Raw genomic sequence first — 12284 nt, forward strand, 5'->3', positions numbered from 1 at the left:
CCCTAGCATATATACAATACAGTACCTACATTAGGTAGGAAGGCTACTGATCACCTGCAAAACAAAATAAGACAAAACTCAGCTGCCCCAGGCAAACCAATCATGCCTAAGGGGGTTTAACCCTTTCAGCCAGCCTTGCCAGGTTGCATTAGCGCTGTTTGTTTTAGTCCCCATTCAGGAGGGTGGGGGTTGCCTCTCCCCCCAACACACACACCCCCCTCCCATCCGACCAAAACAAAAAGGCCCAGGACACATCCCCACTGGCTGCACATTCCAAGGATTCCAGCCCTGTGATGTCAGGAGGGAGAAGGAGCCCGATACACTTCATAGCAAGACACTTTCTCCCAGGCACACCCTCCTCCTTCCCCAAAACAGGCCCCTCCCCTTCAGCCCAGGCCCCTCCCACTTTCTCCCCTCCGCTCTGTCCCAGTGCAGAAGCCTAACTTCCAGCGCTTGGTGCTGCTACAGCACTGCTGCCCGGAGAGGGACTGGCACAGAGGGACTGGCACACGGGGACTGGCACAGGGGGACTGGCACAGAGGGACTGGCACAGGGGGACAGGGATCCTTCCCTATAGGAACTAGGGGATCCGGCTGCTCCGGGGCAAGGGGGGCTCACTGGGAGCCTGGCTGCCCGCAATCTCCGGACCGGACAGATGAGCAGTGGCCCATGCTGGTAAGTGCACAATGGGGATTGGCTGCATTATTATCCCTAGTACTGATACAGCCTCTGGCTTCTATACATTATTACCCCTAGTACTGGTACAGCCTCTGGCTTCTATACATTATTACCCCTAGTACTGATACAGCCTCTGGCTTCTATACATTATTACCCCTAGTACTGATACAGCCTCTGGCTTCTATACATTATTACCCCTAGTACTGATACAGCCTCTGGCTTCTATACATTATTACCCCTAGTACTGATACAGCCTCTGGCTTTATACATTATTACCCTAGTACTGATACAGCCTCTGGCTTCTATACATTATTACCCTAGTACTGATACAGCCTCTGGCTTCTATAACATTATTACCCCTAGTACTGATACAGCCTCTGGCTTCTATACATTATTACCCCTAGTACTGCTACAGCCTCTTGGCTTCTATACATTATTACCCCTAGTACTGATACAGCCTCTGGCTTCTATACATTATTACCCCTAGTACTGATACAGCCTCTGGCTTCTATACATTATTACCCCTAGTACTGATACAGCCTCTGGCTTCTATACATTATTACCCCTAGTACTGATACAGCCTCTGGCTTCTATACATTATTACCCCTAGTACTGATACAGCCTCTGGCTTCTATACATTATTACCCCTAGTACTGATACAGCCTCTGGCTTCTATACATTATTACCCCTAGTACTGATACAGCCTCTGGCTTCTATACATTATTACCCCTAGTACTGATACAGCCTCTGGCTTCTATACATTATTACCCCTAGTACTGGTACAGCCTCTGGCTTTCCTATACACCTTATTACCCCTAGTACTGATACAGCCTCTGGCTTCTATACATTATTACCCCTAGTACTGATAACAGCCTCTTGGCTTCTATACATTATTACCCCTAGTACTGATACAGCCTCTGGCTTCTAATACATTATTACCCCTAGTACTGGTACACCCTCTGGCTTCTATACATATTACCCCTAGTACTGATACATATAACATTTACCCCCTACAGCTCTGGTTACCCTAGTACTGATACAGCCTCTGGCTTCTATACATTATTACCCCTAGTATGATACAGCCTCTGGCTTCTATACATTATTACCCTAGTACTGATACGCCTCTGGCTTCTATACATTATTACCCCTAGTACTGATACAGCCTCTGCTTCTATACACCCCTAGTAACTGCATACATATACATTTGTTACCCCTAGTACTGATACAGCCTCTGGTTCTATACATTGTTACCCTAGTACTGATACAGCCTCTGGCTTCTATACATTATCCCTAGTACTGATACAGCCTCTGGCTTCTATACATTATTACCCCTAGTACTGATACAGCCTCTGGCTTCTATACTTACTAGTATTACATATACCCCTAGTACTGATACAGCCCTGGCTTTCTATACATTGTTACCTAGTACTTACGCCTTGGCTTCTATACATTGTTTACCCCTAGTACTGATACAGCCTCTGGCTTCTATACATTATTACCCTAGTACTGATACAGCCTCTGGCTCTATACATTGTTACCCCTAGTATTACGCCTCCCATTATTCCCTAGTACTGATACAGCCTCTGGCTTCTATACATTATTACCCCTAGTACTGGTCAGCCTCTGGCTTCTATAATTTTTACCTAGTACTGATACAAGCCTCTGGCTTCTATACATTATTACCTAGTACTGATAAGCCTCTGGCTTCTATACATTATTACCCCTACAGCCTCTGGCTTCTTATACATTATTACCCTAGTACTGATACAGCCTCTGGCTTCTATACATTGTTACCCTAGTACTGATACAGCCTCTGGCTTCTATACATTGTTACCCCTAGTACTGATACAGCCTCTGGCTTCTATACATTATTACCCCTAGTACTGATACAGCCCTCTTGGCTTCTATACATTATTTACCCCCTAGTACTGGTACAGCCTCTGGCTTCTATACATTATTACCCCTAGTACTGATACAGCCTCTGGCTTCTATACATTATTACCCCTAGTAACTGATACAGCCCTCTGGCTTCTATACATTATACCCCTAGTACTGATACAGCCTCTGGCTTCTATACATTATTACCCCTAGTACTGATACAGCCTCTGGCTTCTATACATTGTTACCCCTAGTACTGATACAGCCTCTGGCTTCTATACATTATTACCCCCTAGTACTGATACAGCCCTCTGGCTTCTATACATTATTACCCCCTAGTACTGGTACAGCCTCTGGCTTCTAATCATTATTACCCCTAGTACTGATACAGCCTCTGGCTTCTATACATTATTACCCTTAGTACTGATACAGCCTCTGGCTTCTATACATTATTACCCCTAGTACTGATACAGCCTCTGGCTTCTATACATTATTACCCCTAGTACTGATACAGTCTCTGGCTTCTATACATTATTACCCCTAGTACTGATACAGCCTCTGGCTTCTATACACAGTACCAGTACCCTCTGTAGGGCTGTACAGAAATATTAGCACAATGGGCTGCCCCCAAGAGCTTGCAATCTAGAGAGGGGGTGGGTAGCCTGGAAGTGTTCAGGTGCTTCCCTGGGCAGGGAGTTGCAGTTTTACAGGTTTCGGTGAGAGCTGCTGTGGTTGTACCTGTTAGAGGATGCTGGGATTTGTATTGATAAGGTGTTTATTTTGGGGTGGGTACAGGCAAACCCCCCAGCATGGCAGGTAAATGTGTAGGTATCTCTATAGCTGGAGGGCAGTAGATCCCAAGAGCAGAGATAGATTATTCTTTTGGTCTTCATGGGGATAGTCCTGCTCCACATCATTGCTAAAGACTGAGCCCCCCGTTGTAAGTCCTAAGGATTTTATTATTATTATTACATTAACATTTATTTATAAAGCAACAACATATTCCGCAGCACTGTACAATAAGTGGGTTTCATACATTGGAGTAACATATAAAGCAACCAATAACCAATACAAGAGAGCCCAAAAGAGCTTACAATCTACAGGGATTCAGCTCGTCTGTCTGTGCTAAATGCATCTCTCTCTTGCTGTGTATGTGACTGTCTCTATGGGATGCCCCCCTATATAAAGTATTATCATGGCATGGGGCATTGAGCTTCTCGGCCTTATGATTATAGTATAATGTGCCGGTCACTTGCTCTTGTGCTGCATAAACACCAATACAAATACAGAGACACTGTCGGCAGAAGGGCTTACACTCTGGAGCCATAAACCTATGCATGACTGCTAAAGAATTACACCTTGTAGACTGTAAGCTCTGTTGGGCAGGGCTCTCTTCACCTCGTGTATTTGTTACTGATTGCTTTATATGTTACTCTATGTCCAATGTATGAAACCCACTTATTGTACAGCGCTGCGGGATATGTTGGCGCTTTATAAATAAATGTTAATAATAATAATAATAATAAAAAGTGTCGCTTGGGTTTACAGATCCCCCTGTGTAATGTGAGCTTGGGTTCTACCTGCAGGCGTGTAAGGGTTAAATCGTCTTTGTCGCCTGATTTAAAGGCTGTGCTGGGACTTGTCTCTTTCCTTCATACCATGATGCTGAATCCTGCTTGGATCTGTGCATTGTGTGTGTGTGTGTGTGTGTTTACACTGCCAGACTTGGCTCCGCCCCCTCATTCCAAGGATCTACCTTGTCCCCTTTGTTAGCGAATAGTCAAGTCTGCACTGGCCAAATTCTACAGCCGCTCACTCTCTCCTCTTCACGGTTACGACTTGTTTCACCCCCCCCCTGTACTGAGATTTTGCAGTTTATCTTTACATTCTCCGCACTGCTGGTTCAGACTCCTGAAACCGTGTAGGTGCAGCCAGCTGATTAGCAGACACTGCACGATAGGAATCTTTAGATTGTAAGCTCCATGGGGCAGGGACTGATGGGAATGTGATAGGGACCTTAGATTGTAAGCTCACTGGGGCAGGGGCTGATGGGAATGTGATAGGGACCTTAGATTGTAAGCTCCACTGGGGCAGGGACTGATGGGAATGTGATAGGGACCTTAGATTGTAAGCTCACTGGGGCAGGGACTGATGGGAATGTGATAGGGTCCTTAGATTGTAAGCTCCACTGGGGCAGGGACTGATGGGAATGTGATAGGGACCTTAGATTGTAAGCTCACTGGGACAGGGACTGATGGGAATGTGATAGGGACCTTAGATTGTAAGCTCACTGGGGCAGGGACTGATGGGAATGGGATAGGGACCTTAGATTGTAAGCTCCACTGGGGCAGGGACTGATGGGAATGGGATAGGGACCTTAGATTGTAAGCTCCCCTGGGGCAGGGATTGATGGGAATGTGATAGGGACCTTAGACTGTAAGCTCCACTGGGGCAGGGACTGATGGGAATGTGATAGGGACCTTAGACTGTAAGCTCCACTGGGGCAGGAACTGATGGGAATGTGATAGGGACCTTAGATTGTAAGCTCCACTGGGGAAGGGACTGATGGGAATGTGATAGGGACCTTAGATTGTAAGCTCCACTGGGGCAGGGACTGAGGGAATTATGTATTAAGGATAATAATAACCATTATCTCTTTAAAGTCTTTGGCCTCAGACAAGAAAGTCTAGATTTAAAGGGAAAGTTAACTTAGGGCTAACTTTCACCATGTTGTAGAGAGTAATTACTCTGCCTTCATCTTCTGTTTATTCTGAATTGGTGTTTTGTCATGCAACTGTAAAGTATTGATACAGTTTTTATAGTTGCTCTTCTCACCCACCCTAGCAACCAGGCATTGAAATGTGAGAAGCAAGAGTGACCTTTTGTAGACAGATTTATGTCATACTGTTCCAGTGCCAATTCCATGTATAATGCTCCATACCAAATGGCTGAATAAATATTGTACTAATTATGTGTTTTATACCCAAGAACACATCGTAGATAGAGTGCCAGTGATGCAGTGCCAGTTTCATGGAAAATACCCCAGAACACACAGCAGGATAAATACAGTGCCAATTCCATGTATAATACCCCAGAACACATGGCAGGATAAATACAGTGCCAATTCCCTGTATAATACCCCAGAACACATGGCAGGATAAATACAGTGCCAATTCCATGTAAAATACCCAGAAAACACAGCAGTATAAATACAGTGCCAATTCCATTTATAATACCCCAGAACACATGGCAGGATAAATACAGTGCCAATTCCATGTAAAATACCCAGAAAACACAGGATAAATACAGTGCCAATTCCATATATAATACCCAGAACACATTGCAGGATACATACAGTGCCAGTTCCATGTATAATACCCCAGAACACTTAGCGGGATAACTACAGTGCCAATTCCATGTATAATACCTAGAACACATGGCAGGATACATACAGTGCCAGTTCCATGTATAATACCCCAGAACACATGGCAGGATAAATACAGTGCCAGTTTCATGTAAAATACCCATAACACACAGCAGGATAAGTACTGTGCCAATTCCATGTATAATACCCCAGAACACACAGCAGGATAATTACAGTGCCAATTCCATGTATAATACCCCAGAACACATGGCAGAATAAATACAGTGCCAATTCCATGTATAATACCCAGAACACAAGGCAGGATAAGTACAGTGCCAATTCCATGTATAATACCCCAGAATACATGGCAGAATAAATACAGTGCCAATTACATGTATAATACCCAGAACACAAGGCAGGATAAGTACAGTGCCAATTCCATATATAATACCTAGAACACACAGCAGGATAATTACAGTGCCAATTCCATGTATAATACCCCAGAACACATGGCAGAATAAATACAGTGCCAATTCCTTGTATAATACCCAGAACACACGGCAGGATAAATACAATGCCAATTCCATGTATAATACCCCAGAACACATGGCAGAATAAATACAGTGCCAATTCCATGTAAAATACCCAGAACACATGGCAGAATAAATACAGTGCCAATTCCATGTATAATACCCCAGAACACATGACAGAATAAATACAGTGCCAATTCCATGTATAATACCCCAGAACATATGGCAGAATAAATACAGTGCCAATTCCATGTATAATACCCCAGAACACATGGCAAGATAAATACAGTGCCATTTCCATATAAAATATCCAGAACACACAGCAGGATAAATACATTGCCAATTTCATGTATAATACCCAGAACACATGGCAGGATAAATACAGTGCAAATTCCATGTATAATACCCCAGAACACATGGCAGGATAAATACAGTGCCAATTCCATGTATAATACCCAGAACACATGTCAGGATAAATACAGTGCCAATTCCATGTATAATACTCGGAACACACAGCAGGATAAGTACTGTGCCAATTCCATGTATAATACCCCAGAAAACACAGCAAGATAATTACAGTGCCAATTCCATGTATAATACCCCAGAACACATGGCAGAATAAATACAGTGCCAATTCCATGTATAATACCCAGAACACAAGGCAGGATAAGTACAGTGCCAATTCCATGTATAATACCCCAGAATACATGGCAGAATAATACAGTGCCAATTCCATGTATAATACCCCAGAACACATGGCAGAATAAATACAGTGCCAATTCCATGTATAATACCCAGAACACAAGGCAGGATAAGTACAGTGCCAATTCCATATATAATACCTAGAACACACAGCAGGATAATTACAGTGCCAATTCCATGTATAATAGCCCAGAACACATGGCAGAATAAATACAGTGCCAATTCCTTGTATAATACCCAGAACACACGGCAGGATAAATACAATGCCAATTCCATGTATAATACCCGGAACATATGGCAGGATAAATACAGTGCCAATTCCATGTATAATACCCAGAACACATGGCAGGATAAATACAGTGCCAATTCCATGTATAATACCCAGAACACATGGCAGGATAAATACAGTGCCAATTCCATGTATAACACCCAGAACACATGGCAGGATAAATACAGTGCCAATTCCATGTATAATACCCAGAACACATGGCAGGATAAATACAGTGCCAATTCCATGTATAATACCCGGAACACATGGCAGGATAAATACAGTGCCAATACCATGTATAATACCCGGAACACATGGCAGGATAAATACAGTGCCAATTCCATGTATAATACCTGGAACACATGGCAGGATAAATACAGTGCCAATTCCATGTATAATACTCGGAACACACGGCAGGATAAGTACAGTGCCAATACCATGTATAATACCCGGAACACACGGCAGGATAAATACAGTGCCAATTCCATGTATAATACCCGGAACACATGGCAGGATAAATACAGTGGCAATTCCATGTATAATACCCCAGAACCCAGAGCAGGATAAATACAGTGCCAATTCCATCTATAATACCCGGAACACATGGCAGGATAAATACATTGCCAATTTTATATATATACCCAGAACACTTAGCGGGATAAATACAGTGGCAATTCCATGTACAATACCCCAGAACACATGGAAGAATAAATGCAGTGCTAATCCTATATATAATATGCACAGGATGTAGGTGCTAATGAGGGTGAGCAGCATCCGGCCTGCTCCTCAGGTGGCAGCTGAACCTGGCCCCTGGGCATTGCATGTTGTGTTCTTTACTCCCCATTTACCCTAAAAGTTCATCAGAAGGTGAATGTCCCCTTTAAACTTTTCTAATTACTTGTTTTAAATGAATTGGAACATCCAGGCCTTCTCATGGAATGGCACAGGCAAATCCTAGCTTATTATGGAATAGAATTCCCGGGATATGTTGCTTTGCTCAGTGCAGTGTCCTGTCATTATTATTATTATTATTATTATTAACATCAAGGGCCGCTCTCATGGGAGCTTGCAATCTAAAATGACACTGCTGTCTTCTTAGTCTTCCAGATGCAAAACAGGAGGAGCCCTGGGATATTTCAGTGTGGTACATAGTGGGAGTGTGTGAGTGGAAATCAGGTTACAGTGTGTGTGTGTGTTTGTTTTGAACGAATGTCACATGATCAGACAAAATAAGGCGCCTGCAGCCATAACAGTCTCATGTTAGAGACGGCAACAATGCATCGTGTGTCTCGGCCCTGCCTGAAGATTGGGGAACGTGTGAGCGCTCTGTAAAAAAAATAACAAATACAAGTAAAGCCTATGAACCCATTCCCTGTGCTTAGCAATCAAATCATTCTCGCTAGAGTTCTAGGTTCGATCCCAGCCAGGGCACTATCTGCATGGAGTTTGTATGTTCCCCTCATGTCTGTGTGGGTTTCTCCCATGGGCAGGTTCATTGGTTTTAGATAAAATTCACCATAGTATGTGAATGCGATAGGGACATTAGATTGTAAGCTCCCTTGGGGCAGGGGTCGATGGGAGTAATGTATAATCTCTGCATGGAATATGTTGGCGCTCTACAAATTAAGGGTAATAGAATAAAGCAGGACAGTATGGTTGTGCCATAGAGTCACCCAGGAGCTAGAGGGAAAACTGGGGGGCTCACTATCCAGAAGGGCAGCTATCTATTGCATGTAAACACCTGGGCCCTATTCACAGCGGCTTGGCAGCTGGACAGCAATTACATTTGTGAGCCATTGTTTGCTGCTCCGACAAAAGAAGGAATTCGCCCGTGCCGATGCTTAACAGCTACGGAGCGTTAGCGATACGAGCCCAGCACCCTCTGCCAGACCTCCATTTTCTATTGTTGCACTGGTTTGAGATCCTTTATCAGCTACCTGTGTCCCATCTGTAACCAAGTAACTAGTGGCCTTGGTTTAAAACCAACTCGTAGCCATATGGGGCACTAATCTGAAAAAAAAAATCCTGCCAATTGGCTGCTAGAGGTAACTGCACTGGGGCAGATTTCCCCGCGATAGTGAGTCCCCGCTGCATTTCTGCCAGGGGTAAAGGTCCCCATACACGGGGCGATTCTAGCTGCCGATATTGGTCCCTTAGACTGATTCGAAATCTAATGGGGCCGTGCTCTACCGATGGGCCTGGCCGACCGATATCTGGCCTGAAATCGGCCAGATCTCCATCGGGCAGGTTAGAAAATCTAGTCGGATCGGGGGCCGCATCGGCTCATTGATACGGTCCCCGGACCGACTTTTCCTATACCCGTCGTTATAATTCGATTGTTTGGCCCCATGGCCAAACGATCTAATTATCCTGGATTTTCCCGATATCGCCCACCCGTAGGTGGGGATATCGGGAGAAGATCTGCTCACTTGGCGACATCGGGATCGACCCGTGTATTTGTACCCCTGCTTGTTACAGCGAGCTTGTTCTTTAGAATGTTTCCTGCCATTGTTCTGAGTTTATTAAGTTTATATGTATGTAGCTTTACAGGGTTTTTATTCTATGCTGGAGTGGGAGCTTCCATAGCTCACTGATGGCCACTAGGAGTGCTATTGAGTCGGCATTTACAGAGAATAGGGTCCATTTACTTGTGTCCAGTTGGTCAGATATCCAGGAACATGGCCTCTCTTTGGATTTTTAGCCCCATTATGATATTCTTGTCCATTTAAACACGGGACAGTTATGGGGGAAAGAAATTCCTTAATAGCCACGTTGTATTGCTTCTTGGAAAGACACAGTTGCGCTCTTCCCGTGCAACAATTAGGGCCACAAACTACTTTGCCCTTAAAAAACCAACAATAGAAGGTAATGAATGGGGTCAAACAAAGAGGACAATGAGGTGGAATTTTTAGGGGGGAGGTAAGGTTACGTTCCTGAGGCCGGGGCACTAACTGCCCCATGCAACCCAGTTGCCTCCATCATTGTTTCCTTTACAAAGTGCAGGATTTCAAATCCCCATCAGCCCTGGGTGGTTTGGAGGAGGTCATGGCTGAATCATCCCTGAGTGGTTTTTTGGAACTTGCCGTTGGGGTTGGAGGAAGGGAGAATTAAGTGCCGGTGAGAGGGAATTCCTGCAGCTTGTTCAGGGGCCCTAATTCTCACACAAAGCCACATGTGTCCAACAGGGCAACTACAAATATGCAACCTGTAGCCTCCACAGAAAGCCAAAAACAGTGTTGGGGGGGGGAGCTATTCCAACCTATTTACAACAGGTTACAGTAATAAAAGTCACACATTTTCCACCGGATCTAGTTGCCATAGGTAACTGGACCTGGTATACATGTTGTACTGCCTATTCTACTTCCTTAGATCATCTTGCATAGTACGGCTTTCAGGTTTTCTGCATGGCGAACCGACCCTGGGCAATTTAACTTTTTGTGGTGGCCCCAAATGAAACATTTGGGGCCACCAGTGGCTTACGTAACATTATTATACTTGGACCCAGCAATAACATTCAGTCTCATAGAGCTGTACCCATATTACCTTTGCTTGCTTGCACAATAAGGTTCTTGGTGCAGAAACTTCATAAGGAGAATAAATACAGTAAACACAGTATACTTTTAGGTATACTTCCCCTTTAATTTGTGTAAAGCTTTAAAAAATGAGCCTTGTAAATGAGTAACATACAGCAATAGGTAATCAAAAATGAGTGGCCGCTGCAGGAAATGGCAGAGTCCTGGGAATGTACTGAGTCAGAGGGAAAGTGCAGGGGACCCCCCCCCCACCTACTGATCAGTTGGATGAAGCTTCCCTGGGCACAGGCCAATGAGCCGGAGCGAGAGAAGAAAGAAAGTGTAAGTTATCTCAGTCATTTACTAAAATTGCTAGCTCCATTGTTAGCCTTTGGCCCAAGCATCTGGCATTTTTAAAGGGACAGTAACAATATTGTGCTGCCAAAGCCTTAGTTACACAATATATATTTCATTTATGTATATATTTTTTCCCATTTGGTTGGAGTTCCCCTTTAATGGACTATACACATATGTGGGTACGTGCTGCCAGATAATTTCGGGTTGATAGGCAGTCACGGGTGACATTTGATCTCTGTCACACAGCTTCCCAGTTCACTGTGGGGCAATTGTCTTCTAAATGGATTATCAGTGATTTGCTGAGGCCACTGAGCCCTGCACCGCTGCTTGGCAACCTCGGCAGCTGCACAGTAGCCTTTTCTCCTCTCCGAGTAGGGTCATTTGGGGGGCTTCTTGCCCACGCTGGCTTGGGTTCATGCCGTAGGAGCAAGTTCAGTCTCAGGTCATGGCAGGACAAGGGTTGTATGGATGAAGGCGCTGGGGTATCACCAACACTGTGCTCACTGTGATTGGCTGCTTGTCAGCCCTCATTGCCTCCATATGCCAAGTCTGTAGGGGCAGACTAAGTTATCTTTGAGTAGGGGGTTCCCAGCTGATTCCATCCTGCAGAAGGCTTAAGCATGGCGTGTCCCCGTAAAGCGCAGACTAAAGCTGGTCACACAGCTAGGGCTTCATAGATTTCAGTCAGATTCAGATTTTGCGGTTTCCATTTCCAGATTGGATGATGATTAATCTAATCTACCCCCCAACCAAAACATTTGGTGCTAAATCTGTGGGGGCATTTGCACCACAGAGCAAATTTGGCCAGTCACTTATGTGAACCTTTCATTTTCTTAAAGCTGTGCCCCTAGATGTTACTGAACTACAACTCCCAGCATGCATTAGCCTCTGATGATATACTATGGAATGCTGGGATGCAGGCAGGGTTGCCAGGTTGGCTTTTTTCCGCCAAATTGGGCTACTAATTTAAAGCCTTGGCGGGTTTGTAGTTTGGA

General features: G+C 44.4%; 1 protein-coding gene across 2 annotated transcripts in view; it reads left to right on the forward strand.

The window, feature by feature from the left end:
- Positions 1-304: 304 nt before the first annotated feature.
- The window catches only part of ptpn14 (protein tyrosine phosphatase, non-receptor type 14), a 57611-nt gene continuing 45631 nt past the window's right edge, over positions 305-12284 (forward strand). For both annotated transcript variants that reach the window (XR_004222851.1, XM_031903076.1), the window contains exon 1: positions 305-675. The gene's annotated coding sequence lies outside the window, so the exon portion shown is untranslated. The remainder of the gene's footprint in view (positions 676-12284) is intronic.

Source organism: Xenopus tropicalis, chromosome 5, assembly GCF_000004195.4.
Source record: "Xenopus tropicalis strain Nigerian chromosome 5, UCB_Xtro_10.0, whole genome shotgun sequence".
Classification (NCBI taxonomy): Eukaryota; Metazoa; Chordata; class Amphibia; order Anura; family Pipidae; genus Xenopus; species Xenopus tropicalis.